This window comes from Scyliorhinus canicula, chromosome 19 (genome assembly GCF_902713615.1).
Source record: "Scyliorhinus canicula chromosome 19, sScyCan1.1, whole genome shotgun sequence".
Lineage (NCBI taxonomy): Eukaryota > Metazoa > Chordata > Chondrichthyes > Carcharhiniformes > Scyliorhinidae > Scyliorhinus > Scyliorhinus canicula.
The window spans coordinates 21,491,108-21,511,444 of NC_052164.1; the positions used below are offsets into that span (position 1 = coordinate 21,491,108).

Sequence of the window (20,337 nt, forward strand, 5' to 3'; positions counted from 1 at the left end):
GACGCATCAGAAGTAGCTCTGGCAGCCACCCTGAACCAAGCGGGCAGACCCGTGGCCTTCTTCTCCAGAACCCTCCAGGCTTCCGAACTCCGCCACTCCTCTGTGGAAAAGGAAGCCCAGGCCATAGTCGAAGCTGTGCGACATTGGAGGCACTATTTGGCCGGCAGGAAGTTTACCCTCCTCACAGACCAACGGTCAGTGGCCTTCATGTTTGATAATGCACAAAGGGGCAAGATTAAGAATGACAAGATCTTACGGTGGCGGATCGAGTTGTCCACGTACAACTATGAGATCTTGTATCGTCCTGGGAAGCTCAATGAGCGTCCTGATGCCCTGTCCCGTGGTACCTGCGCCAGCGTGCAGATAGACGGCCTCAGCTCCCTCCACGCGGACCTCTGCCATCCAGGGGTGACCCGTTTCTACCATTTCATTAAGGCCCGCAACCTGCCTTTCTCCATTGAGGAAGTCAGGCCACATCTGCGCAGAGTGCAAACCGCACTTCTATCGCCACAAGCGCGCACATCTGATCAAAGCATCCCTCCCCTTCGAACGTCTCAGCATTGACTTCAAGGGGCCCCTTCCCTCTAGCAACCGCAACATTTACTTCCTGGCGGTAATCAACGAATACTCCCGCTTACCCTTCGCCATTCCCTGCCCCGACATGATCACATCGACCGTCATTAAGGCCCTCCTCTCCATATTCTCCCTGTTCGGCTACCCCGCATACATACATAGCGATCGGGGGTCCTCATTTATGAGCGACGAGCTGCGTCAATTCCTGCTCAACAGGAATTGCCTCTAGCAGGACGACCAGCTATAACCCCCGGGGTAACGGACAGGTCGAGCGGGAGAATGGTACCATCTGGAAGACCATACTACTGGTCCAGAGATCTCCCTATTTCCCGATGGCAAGAGGTTATCCCCGATGCCCTACATTCTATCCGCTCACTCCTCTGTACCACAACAAATCAGACACCTCATGAACGTCTTCTTGTTTTCCCCAGGAAGTCGTCCTCCGGATCCCCTCTCCCAATGTGGCTGGCCGCCCCCAGACCCATCTTGCTCCGGAAGCATGTGCGGGTGCACAAGTCCGACCCGTTGGTGGAACAAGTCCAGTTACTCCACGCTAACCCGCAGTATGCGTACGTGGAGTACCCCGACGGTCGGCAGGACACGGTCTCCCTCCGGGACCTGGCACCCGCCGGCGTGCGGCCTTTCCCCCCCCCTTCACCACAGACCCCCCCCCCCACTGTTTTTTTTCCCCCCAGCGCCCCACCCAGGCCACCCCTTCCGCATCCATAGCGTCTCGACCACGAGCCCCGGTGACGGAGACTGTTCAAGGACCATCGCTCCCGGACTCCAGGACATCAGCGGAACCACCACCATCGGCTGAACCACCGTCACCAACTCCACTGCGGTGGTCTGCCAGGACGTCATGGGCAACAAAAAGGCTGATCGAGTCTATTTAATTTTCAACAACACCATGGACCTTGTATGGACAATATGCACTATTGTTAATTGTCTGGGCCAGTGGGAAGCCCCAAAAAAAATGTTCTCCCCTCTCTGGCTGCTACTCATACCACCAGTTCCCCCCTCCCCCCCCCCCACCCCCCGGCTCTCGTTGATACCCCCCACCCGGCTTCTTTCTCTGCAAGGGGTGAATGTGGTGGTATGATTTGCATAGCTGTCTGCCATTGGTGCAGAACACTGGTTTACCATTGGCCCTGGTTGGTCATGTGCCTCTCGACCGATTGGTTGAGAACAGTCATGTGGCGGCTCCCCGATTGGTCGAGAGGCTGAGTTAACCCCGCCTTCAGAGCGAGGTCTAAATACCCAGAACGCCCAGCGGTCGTCCATTTACTGTAGTCGACCGCAGGGCTAACTTCTAGCTTATTAAAGCCTAACTTTTGTACAGCAACTCGTCTCGCGTTCGATTGATGGTTCATCAGGGCCTTTTCACAGTAACTTCATTGAAGCCTACTCGTGACAATAAGTGATTTTCATTTCATTCGTTTTCATACATGGCACCTCAGGAAATGATCAATCATTTATTGCTCCTTGAGGTCAGTTATACCCTCATTAATATACAAAGTACAGTGATAACTTTACAGAGCATCACACTGCAAGCACTTTTTTAAAAAAAAATTCCATTTTTTTTCTTTTCACTGCAACCAATTATTAATAACATCATTATCCCATTTTATTATCCCATATCAAAGGTGACGGGTTCGCGTGCCAGAATCAAAACAATTTGTGTGGTTTGACCATTCATCTGTGCATGTAAGCCATTTATTATCTTGCAGAACAGGTATCGCTGACATGTGTGTGTGTGTGTTTGTGTACGTGTGTGTTTGTGCATGGATTAATGAGCCTCACTCTGTTAAGCACAGCCTCACTGTTCACGAGACGCTTCAGAGCCACACACATTTATTGCACAATTGCCTGCCAAGCTCACTCTTATCGTCTGCCATTGTCTAAATGAAGAACAGGGATGTATGGAATTACTTTGCCAAACAATGCAAGTCAAAAACACCAAATTAAATCTTACAATCAAACTTATCCGATGTCATACTGGAGTATCTCTTTACCAAAGCTGACTGAATAATTGTCTCCGCTGCACTGTAAAGAAGAATAATCTACTGGTAAAATTACATTTTTGCCATATGTGGTTAGACCATCTGCGATAGAATTTTCTCCACAATCTTTCCTCTAAAGTGTCTCTTGTGGCACCCTAGATAGCTTTAAGCAACAAAGTGAAGTGATCATAATGCACATGATATGAAATATTTGAAATGCACAGAAACTCTCAAAGGTGCTCCCTATTTTTCACAATCTTTCTTGAAAAATATTTCCTCTACCTTTCAAACAAAAAATAACAGCAGCAAACCAAAGGATGGCCATAGAAGTAAAATTCCCTGGTCCTTCAAGAGCAAGGGTCCATTAATCGTGCAGGAGATTTTTGATGACATCAGTGTTTCTCGCTTGTTGGAGGAACAACATGATTCTCTGGTGCTTTTGAAGACATTAATCTAATTCAGTGAAGTGTGTGAAACCTATTTTGACACTAATACAAACAAATACTTGTCAACAATGTTTGACTCAATAACAACTGCAAGCTAGTGCTTTCTATGCCAGGAGTAATGATTCTCACAGGAGGTTTCAAGTCTTGTTTTTTGCCTCTGCATCTATTGTCCGATGGTAATTTGTATTATGTGGATACGTAGCAAATACTGGACAATCTCAGCAGGTCTGACAGCATCTCTGGAGAGAAAAGGGAGTCTGGGTGACTCTTTGTCAAAATTAAAGACAATGGGCGGGATTCTCCGACACCACGCTGGGTCGGAGAATCCCTGGGGAGGCGGCGTGAATCCTGCCCCGCCGCTCCGACGCCAGCTGCTGTATTCTCTGGCGCCGGTTTTCAGGCGGGGGCGGGGTTTACGGCGCGTCGGTCGTGGGCCATTGGCAGTGGCCCCCCCGGCAATTCTCCAGGCCCCGATGGGCCGAGCGGCCGTGATTTCCTGGCAAGTCCCGCTGACATGAAATGGACATGGTCCATCACAGCGGGACCTGGTTTGTAGGCCGGCTAGGTGAGTCCTCGGGGGGCACGGGGGGATCCGGCAATGTACATAACTTTGAATGTGCCAATAAAAAGATTTTTGAACAAAATAATTAGAGAATGTAAATGGGGTCAGATTTATAGTGTAGAGGGGGGGGGGGTTGCACGCTTGTGGAGCAGTGGGGTTGTATAGGGGTCAGCGATAGGTGGAGAAAGGCAAAGATGTCGAGGACAGAAGACAAGGCCGAGGACAGACATGTGGACGTGGCAGCAGATGGTGAGTCGAAATGGCAAGCGACAGGCATGTCTGGGTCCTTCTTGTGGATGGTCCGAAGTTGTTCTGCAGAGCGGTCACCCAGTCTACGTTTAATCTGTCAATTGTAGAGTAGACCACACTGAGAGCACTGCCTTGTCAACTCATCGTTCTGCTCTCACGTCCACATGTCCGCCCTCGGCCTGCTGCAATGTCCCAGTGAAGCCCAGCGCAACTGGAGGAACAACACCTCATCTTCCGATTAGGCACGTTCTAACCTTCCGAACTTAACATTGAGTTCAACAACTTCAGACTGTGAACTCTATTCTTTACCTTCATCCCATTTGTATTTCTATCGATTTATTTTAATTTTAATTTCTTCCATTGATCTGTTCTTCCCTCCAGTGTTCCTCCCCTCCCCCCACTCTACTTGGGCCAACTGTTCCTAGTTGCCCTTTGACACACTGTTCAACTTTATTCTGCCATTCACGCATTTTGATTTATTTATATGTCACTATCAGCAGCCTTCTTAGCCTTAATCACCCCTATTTACATTCATTTTGTCTTCGTCTTCGACATCTTTTCCTATCTCCACCTGTCGCTGGTCCCCTATCCAACCCCACCACTCCACGCCCCTCCTCCCACCATAGTATAAATATGACCCTATTTCCAGTTCTCTCCAGCTTTGACACAGAGTCATTCAGAATTGAAATTATTATTATAGAATTTACAGTGCAGAAGGAGGCCATTCGGCCCATCGAGTCTGCACCGGCTGTCGGAAAAAGCACACTACCCAAGCCCACACCTCCACCCTATCCCCATAACCCAGTAACCCTACCCAATTTTGAACACTAAAGGCAATTTAGCACGGCCAATCCAACTAACCTGCACATCTTTGGACCGTGGGAGGAAACCGGAGCACCCGGAGGAAACCCACGCACACACGGGGATAACGTGCAGACTCCGCACAGACAGTGACCCAAGCCGGGAATCGAACCTGGGAGCTGTGAAGCAATTGCGCTAACCACTATGCTACCGTGCTGTCCTTAATATTAGCTCTGTTCTCTCTCCGCAGATGCTGTCAGACCTGCTGTGATGGCCCACCATTTTCTGTTTTTGTTTTAGATTCCAGCATCTGGAGTAATGTGCTTTTATGTTACAGTTCTATTGTGCCTACAGTCAAGAATTACTTCTCCCATATTTTCTTTTTTTCAATTAAGGGGCAATTTAGCGTGGTCCATCCACCTGCTCCGCACATCTTTGTGTTGTGGGGGTGAGACCCATGCAGACACGGGGAGAATGTGCAAACTCCACACATACAGGGCCAGAATTGAACCCAGGTCCTCGGCGCAGTGAGGCAGCAGTGCTAATTCTCCCATATTTTGTCATCGGTGATAACTCCAATTAAGATCAGAATGGGCGGTGCCTCACTTCAATTGATCTTTGTGGACTCTGGCCAACTATCTGACCTTCTTTCTTTACAGGTATCAACAGTGACTCTATTCACGTGTCTTTCACAAACATTTGAGTAAAATAGGATCAGGCTTGACTCGGTGATAGAACTCTCACACCGGAGTCAAAGGGTTATGGCCTCTGGGCCCACTCCAGCGATTTCAGCATAAAAAATATGTTGACACCAAGCTGAAGGAGTGCTGTCCTGTCACATGTGCTGACTTTTGGATGAGAGATTAAGAGCGGGATTCTTCGGCCTCCCAGCTGCGTGTTTCTCGGCGGCGGGAGGTGGCACACCTTTCGCTGGCGGTGGGATTCTCCACTCCTGTCGCTGTCAATGGGATTTCCCATTGAAGTCACCCTACGCCGCCGGGAAACCCATGGGCCAGGTTGCGCTGCCGACGGGACCAGAGAATCACACCGCCAGTGAACGGCCAAAGAATTCCTGCCTAAATTAAAGTCCTCACAGGTGAATGTAAAAGATGTCATGTCACTGTTTTGAAGAAGGGCAGGGGAGTTCTCAATGGAGTCTTGGGTAACATCAACCCCTCAAACAACACCTGAACACAGACTATCTGGCCTTTATGACAGGTGATTGTGCTGTATGAAAATTGGCTGTACTTTTCACACATTCCAGCAGCGACTACCCTTAAATTGTACATAATCGGCTGTGAAGCACATTGGGAATTTGAGATCATTCATGAAAGATGTTGTATAAATGCTAGACTTTCCCTTTAAGTGACAACGTCATGTCAAAATGGTCTTTTCTTCAAATGGTGGAGTTGGTTTTATGTATTAAATAATCATTTTGATAATAATTAAATGTCTTGCTGCAGTTATACAGGGCCTTGATGAGGCCACACCGTAAGTACTGTGTGCAGTTTTTGGTCTCCTAGTTTGAGGAAGGACATTCTTGCTATTGAGAGTGTCCAGCGAAGGTTCACCAGACTAATTCCCGGGATGGCAGGTCTGAGATATGAAGAAAGACTGGATCGACTGGGCTTGTACTCACTGGAGTTTAGAAGAATGAGAGGGGATCTCATAGGAACAGACGATATCCTGATGGGACTGGACAGGCTAGATGTGGGAAGAATGTTCCCGATGTTGGGGATGTCCAGAACCAGGGGTCACAGCCTAAGAATGTGGGGTAAGCCATTCAGGACTGAGATGAGGAAGAACTTCTCTCAGAGAATTATGAACTTGTGGAATTCTCTACCACAGAAAGCTGTTGGGACCAGTTCGTTGGATATATTCAAGAGGGTGCTGGACGTGGTCCTTGCGGCTAAAGGAATCAAGGGGTATGTAGAGAAAGCGGGAGTGGGATACTGAATTTGCATGATCAGCCATGATCATATTGAATGGTGGTGTCGGCCTCAAGGGCCGAATGGCCTATTCCTGCACCTGTTTTCTATGATTCTATAACAGAAGAAATGTTAGCACCACAGGAATGCAGGTCAATTTCTTTTGACCATTCTTGACCCTAGTGTTTTACCACATCAAACACTTTCCTCTGTGGAACTAAAGCTGGTTGGCTGCTCAACTCATTAATGTTGTCACTTCAAAGGCATTGCCTACAATATGTTCACACTGCCGTTTTGGATATACGCGTTCTGCCTGATCTTTTTCTTACTCTTTTGTTTTTGACTCTTGCCCTCACATTTAATCATCATAGAATCCCTTCAGTGCAGAAGGAGGCCATTCAGCCCATCTAGTCTGCCGCAACCCTCCAAAGGAGGACCCTATCTGGGCCCACGCCCCACCCGATTATCTCACCTCCCCTTTTCGACACTCAGGGCAATTTAGGTGGCCAATCCAGAAATGCTGCCCCGATCTCTTCCTGTCCTGAAGAGCTGAACTTAAAAAAAAAAGAGTCCCGTTTGATAGCGGGGTAGTTCTAGTTGCTGCAGACACCAAGAAACAACCCACTAAACGTGCCTAAAATGGGGCTGCTTTTCCCCGGTAAATTGCGCTCACAGATGGCCCCTAACGTTCTTCATTCATTGAGTTTAAACTGGCATGTATATAGTGCCTTTCATGACATTCAGACATCCGAAAGCACTTTACAGCTGATGAGGTACTTTGCTGATATATTGCCACTGCTGTTGTAATGTAAGAGATATAACAGCCAAATTCAGCACAGCAAGCTCCCACATGTTTGTTTTAATGACCAGTTAATCTGTTTATTTGATGTGGATTGATGGTCCAGACATCAGGGGTAACAATGCCATATGTTCTTTCATGTCCACCTTAGGGGGCAGATGGCGCCTCAGTTTGATGCCTCATCTGAATGATGGCACTTCCAACCGTGCAGCACTCCCTCAGTATTGCACTGGAGCCTCAGGCTTGAAGGGTCATCTTTCAGCAACATTTAATTATATTTTACACAGAAATTACTGAACATTAGGGCGGCATGGTAGCACAGTGGTTCGCACAGCTGCAGCTCCAGGGTCCCAGGTTAGATTCCAGGCTTGAGTCACTGTCTGTGTGGAGTTTTCACATTCTCCCCGTGCCTGCATTAGTTTCTTCCAGGTGCTCCGGTTTCCTCCCACAGTCCAAAGATGTGCAGGTTAGGTGGATTGACCATGCTAAATTGCCCTCGGTGTCCAAAAAGGTTGGGTGGAGTTACTGGGTTACGGCGATAGGGTGGAAGTGTGGGCTTGGGAGGGGTGCTCTTTCCAAGGGCAGGTGCAGACTCGATGGGCCAAATGGCCTCCTTCTGCACTGTAAATTCTATGATTAGTCCTCCAATAGGTATTCCCAAAATGCCGCACTGTTTTGAGAGTTTCGGTTTTGAAAAATGTAACCTTTTCTGATGAACCCTCAGCGCTGGTAAGCGATGCCCCTCCCCACCCCACCACTCCCACATCCTGAAAAAAGGGCGTCATTATTGCTTCTGTTGCTCGACTGACCTGCTGTGAGTGGGTGGCGGGTTGGTGACGGTGGGAGCAGTGCTGTCGAGTAGTGCAAAGTGGGCCTACTTATTGTGCCTTTGCCTGGTGAACAGTTGTAGCTGATAAAGCAGGAAAGTCTTGGAGCATCTTCCACTGGAGCCTGGAATGCAAAATCACAGCTCCTGACATGTCTGTTTTTTTTTAAAAAACCTTTGATCACTGCAGGGCCTCAACTGCCAAGAGACAGTTTATCTTCGTCTCGGAGATAAACGCTATAAAACCCGGGTTTTAAATTTTTGTCTAAATATAATTTCTTAAGTATTAATGCATATTTAAAATAAATGATCCAAACAGCAGTGGATTTCAGTTTATGCTGAAATAAGCAGAAGAAAAACCTTTTCAATTTTCCTCTACGCGTATTGGTGCTGGCCTCAACTGTAGTTTGAGGGTCTCATTATAATACTTTATTTATTTGTTCACAGAAGTCAAGCATGTTCTGGGCTCAGCACTGTTATTTTAATATTCCTGTGGTGCGACCCAAATTCCCTGCCCCTATTTTGCTTAAAAACAATACACTTCACTCAATTATTAATCAACCATTACACATCCCGATGTTTATCAGCAAGTGGTTCAACCAGAACACCAGAAAATTAAACAGACCTGAACAAAATAGGTTTTTAAAAAAAATAATTACTAGCTCAGAGCACGCTTCTGGAAAAATGACTGTGGAAGTCCTGTTGCATGAATCAATTACATTTGGGGTTGGTGTTTTTTTTATGAGGCCAGTTGTGGTTGACTTTGGTTAGCCGGCAGTTCATTGGTAATTGGCATTTACAATATCCATTTTCTCTCTTATCAGAACATTGTGAGGCCACGATATTATTGTTCCATTAATCGCACTCAGGTTTTTGCTGATTTCCTTCATGTTCACAACAAGATCATCCACAAGTACTACCTCTTTTGATAGGCGCCTCCAGCAAAATCGTGAATAGGAATTAGTGTCTGGAGGAAACCTTCCCACATACTGTTTAATCGCTGTCCTAGCAACTAGGCTAAATCCTCCCCAAGAGTTTCTATCAATCATTCCGCTATTCCTTTGAACAGGAATCAGTCAATTGACTTTTTGGCGAAGTCAGAAGCCGATTGCTTCACTTGGGGAGGGCAACTTTCCATTGTTTTGATCTCGAAGGTAACTAATATTATAATTGGGACCAATATTTTAACTGGGATTTAGCAAACTGTTTCTTTCAACTCTGGGGTTCCACTGTTTTTTTAAAATAAATTTAGAGTACCTGATTCATTTTTTCCAATTTAGCAGGCCAATCCACCTACCCTACGCATCTTTGGGTTGAAACCCAAACTTGGCTGTGATCGTGCAGGATGTCGGGACGCGGCAAAGGCGGCAAAGGGTTGGGGAAAGGAGGAGCCAAGCGGCACCGGAAGGTGCTCTGTGATAACATCCACGGTAGCATGGTGGTTAGCATAAATGCTTCACAGCTCCAGGGTCCCAGGTTCGATTCCCGGCTGGGTCACTGTTTGTGTGGAGTCTGCACGTCCTCCCCGTGTGTGCGTGGGTTTCCTCCGGGTGCTCCGGTTTCCTCCCACAGGTGGATTGGCCATGCTAAATTGCCTGTAGTGTCCTAAAAAAAAGTAAGGTTAAGGGGGGGGGTTGTTGGGTTACGGGTATAGGGTGGATACGTGGGTTTGAGTAGGGTGATCATTGCTCGGCACAACATCGAGGGCCGAAGGGCCTGTTCTGTGCTGTACTGTTCTATGTTCTATGAAACCCACGTAAACATGGGGAGAATGCGCAAACTCCACACGGGCAGCGACCCAGAGCCGGGATTGATCCTGGGATCTCGGCACCGTGAGGCAGCTGTGCTTAGAATTCCACTGTTAAATGTATTTTCTCTACCACAGTTAAATTGCTTTACAATTCTTAATAACTTTTGAAACTGGAACACATGATCATGAAACAAATAGGGACTAGACGGTGGCAATGCTGTAATGAAATCAAATGATGTTGCAAATTTTCAAATTAGACTCCAATATTGCAGCCAATTACTGCTGTCTATCAGCAATGATTTACCAAATTAAAATAAATAAAAACCTGTAGCAATTGGGATGAAATTTTAATTGTTTCCCCATTGATTTCTATTTATTCTTAAAATAAATTTATTTAATGAACTGCCTTGTGATTTTCTCTGTCCGAAGTTTATTGTGAAATTATTGATGACATACATCGAGCTACGACTTTGCTGCAGATACTCCCAAAGGAAACTATTTTAACCCTTCATCACCAATCTGATGCAGTAATGATTTGGAGGGAGATATAATAATAATAACTTATTGTCACAAGTAGGCTTCAATGAAGTTACTGAAAGCCCCTAGTCACCACTTTCCGGTGACTGTTCCAGGAGGCAAGGACGGGAATTGAACCCGCACTGCTGCCATTGTTCTGCACTACAAGCCAGCTGTTTAGCCCACTATGCTAAATCAGCTGAACAATGTTAGATTCCAATAGCTGCTCACCTCCACCTCTCTCCACCAGCCCCATTGTCTCTTATTTGCCACATGCTGGCTGTGGTGTTGAGTGAGCAGCAGTTTTTGTCAAGCGGGAAGACATTTTCTTCACTCCCTGTCACGAAATTTGCTTCCTAATCCCAACTGCACCCCCCTCCCCATTCTTTAATTTTTAAAAACATTTTCCACTTTTGACAGTTTAACAATTAGATATATCGGCCCTCCCCCTTTCCTTGCCCCCCCCCCCCCCCCCCCCGATAGTCTGATTCCATCCTGGCCCCACCTTTTGTCTTGGTTGTTGCTTTGTTATAATTATTTCCTTCAGTTTGTGTTTTTTGCTTTGCTGGGTGGGGGGACAGGACGGACGACGACACACACACGCTCTCTGCGCCCTCCCCCCCCTCACTCTTCTTCCATGTTCTTTCCTGATACTTTGCTGGGTTACTTCCTTGCCTCCACGCCCCTCCCCCCCACTGTCCCTTTCTGTTCTGTACGCTCTTGTCTGCCTCATTGGTGTCCCCCCCCCCCCCCCCCCCCCCCCCCATCCCCCCCCCGCCTTCTTCCTAATCACTATTGTCTTCAAACAGGTTTTGGAACAGGCTGATGAATAGCCCCCACATTTTGTGGAAGCCCTCTTCCTACCCTCAGATAACGTACTTGCTCTTCTCCAAACGGGGAAATTCTGACAGCTCTGCCAGCTGTGGGTGGTGCTGCTGATCGCCAGCTGAGCAGGATTCTCCGACATGCGATTAACGAAGCAAAATCTAGGGCATCAGCCCTCTTCCACCATATGTATTTCTGGCCGGTCCGATACCCGGAAGACTGCCATTCTTGGGCACGGCTCCACCCTCACCCCTACAACCTTGGACATCACCTCGAAGATGGCTGGCCAGAATCCGACAAGTCTGGGGCAGGCCCAGAAGATGTGGACATGGCTGGCCGGGCCTCCCTGGCACCGTTCACATTTATCCTTCAACTCCAGGAAGAACCTGTTCATTCCAGTTCTGGTTAGGTGTGTTCTGTGCACCACTTTAAACTACATGAGGCTTAGCCTTGCGCAGGAGATGGTGGAGTTGGTCCTACTTAGTGCTTCTCTCCAGAGTCCCCACCCGACTTCCATCCCAGGTTCATCCTCCCATTTCTGTCTTGCCCTGCCTAATGGTGTTCTCTCTCTTTCCAAAAGTTATCTGTACATGTCCCCACAGTTCCCTACTTCCTACTGTCTGCATCCAGCGGTTCCTCCAGCAATGTGTCTCTCAGGGCCCTGGCATACCTCGTTAACTCCTTGCAGAGAAAGTTTTTGATTTGTAAGTCCTGTCTATTCTGTTAGTTCGTCTAGGGTTGCAAGTCTGTCCCCCATGTAAAAGTCCCGGACCTCTAAAGAACCACCTGTCCTGTTTCCACTTCTTAAGAGTGACGTCTTGCATGGCTGGCGGGAATTTGTGGTTACTGCAGATGGGGAGACCATGCAGGACATCTGGTTGTACAGAAACCTTGTCGCATTTGTCTCCATGTCTTAATGTGGCTACCACCACTGGGCAGGATGTATATTTTGCCAGAGGGGAAGGGAGTGCTGCCATGGCGAGGGCTCGGAGGGCCGTTCCCTTGCAGGAGGACTCTTCCAGCCTCACCCATTCCATTTTCAGTTCTCTCATCCATCCCCTCACTCTCTCAGCTACGGCTGCCCAGTGGTAGTATTGCAGGTTCGGAAGAGCCAGGCCGCCCATGTTTCTTCTTCTCGGCAGTATAGTCTTGAACCTTCTTGGGTCCTCCCTCCCCCTCCCCAACACAAACGCCATCATCATTTTGTCCATCCCTTGGAAAAAGGCCTTGGGGATGAAGATCGGTATGGATCTGAACACGAAGAGGAACCTCGGCAGTACATTCATCTTTATCATCTGCATCCACCCCGCAAGGGAGAATGGGAGTGCATCTTATCTCTGTAGGTCCTTTTTAACTTCCTCTACCAGACTGGTCAGGTTCCACTTGTGAATTTGTGTCCATTCATGGGCTATCTGGATCCCCAAGGAGCAGAATTTGCTTTTGGCTGGTTTGAATATTAGATCCACCAGCTCCGTCCCTCCCCTATTCGATTCGGGTTCACCAGGAATGCCTCGCTCTTGCCCAGATTGAGTTTGTAGCCTGAGAAGGCTCCAAACTCTTCCAGGAGCTTCATGATTACTTTCAGGCCGTTCTGGGGGTCTGAGATGCAGAGGAGGAAGTCATCCACATGTAGTGAAACTCTGTGTTCTCGCCTTCTATTCAGATGCCCTTCCAATCTTTCGCATCTCACAGAGCGATCGCCAGTGGTTCGATTGCCAGGGCGAACAGGAGCGGGGACAGTAGGCATCCCTGCCTTGTGCCTCTGTGCAGCTGCAAGTATTCTGAGCTGGCGTTGTTGATCCGAACGCTCGCTTTGGGGACGTTGTCCAGGAGTTTCACCCATGAGGTGAACACCCTCCCGCTCCAGTACCTCTATCTCTAAGAATTGTCCTAAGGAATGAACAAGTGAATGGCTGTTACTTATTTTGATTAGCTGAACCAGGTCCAATGGGCGGGATTCTGTGATCCTGAGGCTAAGTGTTGACGCCGTCGTAAACGCCATTGCGTTTCTCGACGGCGTCAACATGCCCCCAGGGGCAGAAATTCTGACCGCTACAGAGGGCCAGCACGGCACTGGAGCACCCCACGCCACTCCGGCTGCCGATACCTGGTGTCAGATAGGTGCTGCGGGTCTGCAGATGCGCAGTGGCACCGGTGCCAACGCGCGCATGCGCAGTGGGACCGGCGCAATTGCCACGCGTGCGCAGTGGCTCCCTTCTCCGCGCCAGCCCCAACGCAACATGGCGTAGGGCTACAGGGGCCAGCGCAGAACAAAAGAGGCCCCCAGCCCGAGAGGCCAGCCCGCCGATCGGTAGGCCCCGATCGCGGGCCAGGCCACAGCGGAGGCCCCCCACTGGGGCCGGAACCCCCCACCCCCCCACCACCACCACCAGGCCGCTCCCGGATGCATCTACGCCGAGGTCCCGCCAGCTAAGATCAGGTGTGAACGGCGCCGGTGGGACTTAGCTTTTTTGGCGTGGCCGCTCGGCCCATTCCGGGCCGAGAATCGCCGGGGGGGGGGGCCCTAGAGCGGCCCCCGACCGCCGCCACACCGTACGCGCCGGTGCCAATGGCGCCGTTTCTCTGCCCTCCGGAGAATCGGTGGACCGGCGTCAGGGCGGTGTGGCGCAATTCACGCTGGTCCCGGTGATTCTCCGGTCCGGTCGCGGGGTGAGTGAATCCCGCCCAATGTGTCTAGGTGTTCTATCTCTCTGCAATGAACAGGAACTTGTATATTAATATATGTAGCTCCAAGTACGTACAAATGCCCACACTGTGAGCCCGGCTGACAATCTTAAATTATTTGCAATTTACTAATTCATTTCCAAGGGCAATACATTGACCAATCAGGGTCAAGATGCCTGGTTTATACTTTTAAAAATCCTTTGCAGTTGTTCGTTAGTCACCGTCAACTGGTGCATTCTCCATGGCAATGCCTCTACCAATTAACCATGATGTGGAGATGCTGCACTGGACTAAGGTGGGCACAGTAAGAAGTCTCATAACACCAGATTAAAGTCTAACAGGTCTGTTTGAAATCACAAGCTTTCAGAGTGCTGCTCCTTCATCAGCTTGTGATTCCAAATAAACCTGTTGAACTTTAACCTGGTCTTGTGAGACTTCTTACTTTGCCTACCGATTAGAGTTAATTTGCCAACCAAAGGGCAGCATGGTGGCCTAGTGGTTAGCACACCCGCCTCACGGCGCTGAGGTCCCAGGTTCGATCCCGGCTCTGGGTCACTGTCCGTGTGGAGTTTGCACATTCTCCCCGTGTCTGCGTGGGTTTCGTCCCCATAACCCAAAAATGTGCAAGGTAGGTGGGTTGGCCATGCTAAATTGCCCATTAATTGGAAAAAATAATTGGGTAATCTAAATTTATTTTTTTTTAAAAATTTGCCAACCAATCAGTATTGTCTTTTCGTACAGTATAATTTGCTGTTTACCCTTTATATTGGTATTCTTGTGAAGGAACCTGATGAGTGCAAGACGGAAAACTTTGACGTATTGCTTTTTTCAGCAATACTCAAATTCTGTACTACCAAACAACTAATTAAAGCGTTGCTGGCAATTAAGACTGAAGTTGCATTACACAAGCTTTCCAATTCAAAGCATTTCCAGATGCTTGTCCATGTAACTGTGGCAGTATAACTTGGGGTAACAGGTTGATGATTTCACTCGGACCTCACAAAAGCAAAGCAGGGGTGGGGGGAGGTGCATTGATGATATGAGTTGATGGTATGGGCAGGAGATATTAAGTAAGGATGCATGCATTAACCCTGACTACCCGTGTGAAACCATTGAACTTCTTCCAGCACGGCGGACATGTCGTCGGAACTAGGAAGCAGGAAGTGACTTCCTTGACTAGCTGCTCCCATTCCTTTCTTAGGATATGCCTTCTGTCCCACTGCTGAAACGTAACATATCTCCTTTTTCCCTTCTGCTGGACTAATGTGGTTGGTGCCGCATCAAGACCCGGGGGGTTTTCTATCTCGTCAGTTGCTCCATTTGGTCTGCTTCTTCTTAAATCCCTGTCTTCCCCAGACTGACTGCAGCAGCTTTTGTGGGGTAACTGTGCCGTTCCCTAAAAGAGGCAGACTTCCTTTCCGAGGTGTGGGCTACATGTTTCATGCTCACCATACCTGTTGCTGCCCCCCCCCCTCCCGCCCCCCGCCCCCCCACTGTTGGGTGTGCAGCCAGTCGACCGCACATTCAGCCCCGTGGGGCTGCAGACTGAAATCATTTTGACGAGAAGGCACCACAAAAGTTGTGTGCCTCCTCGAGCCTGAAACTGGGACGTAAAGAACTTATCGCCCAGCATCTTGTAGATTAGTCTCATAATTTAACTGAGGCCACAATCTAAAGTGTTAAAATCATCTTTACAGTCTCTCTACTTATTGATTTTAATGCTAGAGCAAGGCTAACTCCAGTCTCCCCCAACATTAAAAGGTAGACATGTGGTAAGTAGTACACACTGTTGTTCACAGCGCCAGGGTCCCAGGTTCGATTCCTGACTTGGGTCACTGTCTGTGCACGTTCTCCCCGTGTCTGCAGGGATTTCCTCTGGGTGCTCTGGTTTCCTCGCACAAGTCCCGAAATACATGCTGTTAAGTGAATTGGACATTCTAAGTTCTCCCTCCGTGTACCCGAACAGGCGCCGGAGTGCGGCGACTAGGGGTTTTCACAGCAACCTCATTGCAGTGTGAATGTAAGCCTACTTGTGACAGCAATAAAGATTATTATTATTGAGATGCAGAAAGCCCCATTTAACTCTGTGCAATTCACAGCTCTATGTATAACTTGGTCTGCAATCTGACCAATGTTTTTACAAATATGCTGAAGACTACACTATCGGATAGCGGCCTGAGACAGGCTTGATTCCAACCTCCTGGTTAGAAAGCCATTGCTTCATTGAAAATCTCTGCTGAAGTTCCATTTATAATAGTGGAGGAATGCCAGATCTCATCCCATCCTCGTCCTCGCTGCCTGAGGTATCCTTGAGCCTGACTAACGTCCCTCATGTTATGTGGTGATTATACAGCTCCGGACCCTATCGACGTTCCCTTGTGTGGGAAGCTTGCTCCTCACTCATCTTCCCACTGCCTGGCTGATATCCCAGACTGCCACTCATAGATGTTGCTTTCGATAGGGCTTCACTTGGACCTTAAAATGTCGCCAAATCGTAAATATAGGAAAAATACTTTTTCTGAGAGAAGGCGACAAATATAAAACAATTCACTCTGCAGCTGTGAAACAATGTGTATCAGGAGTACCTCGTGAGCTAAGACTGGAAATATGCAAATATAGTATAATTAATTATCTGTGATGGCTTTGAAATACGGAATGATTTATTTTCTTACTGTGAAAGATTATTGCTGGGATTTCTGTGGGGGCACGAACATGTGTGGGTGTGTTCTGAAAATAGTACTCCCGGATAGCGTGGCAGGGTGCTGATACCTCTGGGATGCAAAAGCATTTTCAAAGTGTAGTTGATGGGGGAGGATCCAGGAAACTGCTCGCCTCCAATTAACTGCCCATTAAATTTTGTTAATGGTCTGTCAAAGGCCAGAAGGTAATTTTCAAAGCAAAGTTCACCAAACCTGAACAGTCTGGTGCCCAGCTGTCAGGTTCAGTGCAGGAGAGCAATTAAGTATTTCTTTTTTCCCTATGAGGAAAGGTTTTTGACACTGGCAGCTTTTGTGAGAAATCAGGCACAGTATGTTTTCCATAGAATCCCTACAGTGCAGAAGGAGGATATTCGGGCCATTCAGTCTACTCCAACCCTCCGAGAGAGCACTCTACCCAAACCCACTCCCCTACCATATCCCCATAACCCCACACATTGATGATGGCCAATCCACCTGACCCGCGCATCCTTTGGACTCTGGGAGGAAACCGGAGCACCCGGAGGAAACCCCCGCAGACAAGGGGAGAACGTGCAAGCTCCACGCAGACAGTGACCCAAGGCCAGAATCGAACCCGGGTGCCGAGCACTGTGAGGCACCACTGTGCCACGGTGCCACCCCCAGTTGGCTGCTTGGTCGATGCCATGGTCAGTGAGACTGCTGACATTTTGATATCCTATCTTCTCTCTCCTAAGAGGCAGACACATGCAGACCCCATCATGGCTGCCATCGGCCTTTGAGAATCATGCTCGTCAGTCAGTATTGTGATACGAGGTACACGTACTTTCAAGAAGGTGTATCTTAAACTGCTGTGCGCCATTGGTAACCACAAAACCTGATTAGCTGTATAATCCCATGACTCTGAAGGCAAAATACAGCAACAGTCCTACAGATCAGATGTGTCTACAGAGCCTCCCAGTTGCCATTGTATGTATATAGTTTTATTTTCAAATAAAGAATGCACATGATTGTTTTAGCAATCCTTGTTGCATGATCGGTAAGTAACAGTCAGTTCTCACCTCCTGGAAAAGTGCACCATCACTTTCTGGGCATCCAGCTCACTTCCGGTCTAGTTACGGTACCTGCATTTGAAGATTAAGTTGTATGACTGACGCAGGTATGGCCTGCAGTCAGGATGTGGAAATAAGACCATAAAACGTAGGAGCAGAATTAGGCCACTTGGCCCATTGAGTCTGCTCCGCCATTCAATCATGGCTGATATTTTTCTCATCCCCATTCTCCTGCCTTCTCCCCATAACCCCAATCCCCTTATTAATCAAGAACCTATCTATCTCTGTCGTAAAGACACTCAGTGAATTCACAGCCTTCTGCGGCAAAGAAATGAACCGAGCTTCAGCTTCCTGACAGCGGGTTGAAAATCAAACCCTTTGTGTGAGGTATGTAAAGAATGGGTGACTTTTAGACAGAAAGCAAGGAAGTCATACAGAAAATATGCAAAAGCAGAATGTGAATCGGAAACATCTACAGAGAGTGAAGGGACAAAAGGTGAGAAATGGAGTTATGGATATGTAGTGGTGATCTACCGAAGAACAGGTCCACTGCTCCTTCCTCCACACCTCAACATCTTATGCTTTCCTCTTCTCTTACAAGTAAGAGCCTCCCATTTTCAATTTTAATGAGTAAGATAATAGTCACAGAGTGGGAAAGGATTTGAGCACCAGTCAGAGAGGACAAGAAACTGCCGTTTGAGAAAGTAGACTGAAATAATGAGATAGGCGGCACGGTGGCACAGTGGTTAGCACTGCTGCCTCACAACGCCAAGGGCCTGGGTTTGATTCCGGCCTTAGGTGGCTGTTTTTGTGTGGAGTTTGCATGTTCTCACCGTGTCTGCGTGGGTTTCCACCGGGTGCTCCGGTTTCCTCCCACAGTCCAAAGATGTGGTTAGGTGGATTGGCCATGTTAAATTGCCTGTTAATATTCAAAGATGTGCACGTTATGTGGGGGGGGTTACGGGGTTATGGGGATAGGACACCGAGTAGACCTAGGTGGGGTGCTGTTTCGGAGGGTTGGTGTAGACTCGATGGGCCGAATGGCCTCCTTCTGCACTGCAGGGTTTCTAAGGAAGTCACACTTGAGTGATGAAAAGGCTGCCAAAAGAAGGCGAGAGTGAAAACATGATAAAACTAGGAGAATAAACATCCAAGATCCATGCAGATCAAGATTGGCACAGAAAGCCAGAGTGAAGACAGAAAATAAAAGCCGAAAGACCTCCAGAGCTAATTGCAGCAAGAGAGACAATTTTCCTGTTTAATAGCCTGGAGCAACACAATGTGGGTAAATTGCTGGAATGTCAAATTGGAAGTGTGGATCAGGCAGTCATTCCAAAAGCTGCCTGCTATTTATTGACAAATGGATTCTTCCCAGCATGGTAGATCAGTCGGGTCTCTATCACCAGTTAATCTTATTTACAAAAGCTCATCTCTGTTTTGCAAAATTCAGACAATTCTTTTGCTTTTTATTTTGGTGAACTCAATCGTGCTTTTTCCCATTTCAGTACAGCTATTTGCACATCTCACTACCGGTCTGCGAGAAAGTGAAGTTAAAAAAATGAACCACACACCAGGCAGCAACTCTGCATGAAACCAAACAAAGACTCGAGACTCCTGCTACCAGTAATAGCAAACGCATGCTTAGCACTGTCAGTTGGCGTTTTTTAAACCGTAGGATTAACCTTTTGAAATGCCCGATGAATAAATTGAGCATCTGCCCTATATTATTGGCAACCGTGATTGTTCACAAATAGGCCTGGCAATGTATACATTAAAATCATACAAGCTGATTAGAAATAACTATTAAAAACAGAAACTCAGTAAAAATATCCTTATGTTCAATTAATCTCAATATGCATTATGTAACCAGAGCAGTAAATCTGACTAATTATGATGTAAATATAAGTATATTATGTATCCCAGCAGGATAGGAAAGCTTACGTCCATAAGTTTAAATATAAATTTAACAGTATTACAATAATAGTGAATCTTGTAGTGCATTCTCACTGCACAGTAAATCAGTTTTATATTTCAGTGGAATAGTAATTCTTTCAACATCTGACTAGCAAAAATGTCTAAAAACTATAACACTACATTTTACTTTGTATATTTTCTGACATGCATGTTTTACTACCTATTTTATGCTCTTAATTGTTTTTACAATATCAGCATCTTTTAAGACTTTTGTACGGGTTGCTATTTAAATCTTGCCACTTACCACTTGAGAAATTGCTGAGCCTTTATTATCTGGATCTTTTGTACTACTGCACGCCTGCTCCTCTATCTTTCCCTGAGTCCTAGTCTCTGACTGAGCAATCATCCCACGTGTTGAAGACGTAAGGCTGAACTGGTGGCTCTTATGTAATGCAATTTTCACTGGCTCCCCCACATGGCAGATGGGTCCAAAGTTAATCACCTTCGCAAGAAAAAAAAGACCTTGAGAAACAAAAGTCACTGGATTTAGGGGAACGAGCACACAAGCTGCTTGGGGTTTGTGTTTTGTGACACTGCAGGGAAATGAAATGTTAAACATGGCTCGAGTGAAGCGTGTTTGGTTTTGAGATGGTAACAAGCTTTGCAGCTGGAGACAGTGTCACAGAGAGATTTCCCCCGGGTGTCCGACATCCAAGGAAAGCATTTAGAGATA

General features: G+C 47.5%; 1 protein-coding gene across 1 annotated transcript in view; it reads right to left on the reverse strand.

The window, feature by feature from the left end:
* The window catches only part of mpp3a (membrane protein, palmitoylated 3a (MAGUK p55 subfamily member 3)), a 124,603-nt gene extending 104,560 nt beyond the window's left edge, over window positions 1–20,043 (reverse strand). The window contains exon 1 of the mRNA XM_038778651.1: window positions 19,909–20,043. The gene's annotated coding sequence lies outside the window, so the exon portion shown is untranslated. The remainder of the gene's footprint in view (window positions 1–19,908) is intronic.
* Window positions 20,044–20,337: the final 294 nt, after the last annotated feature.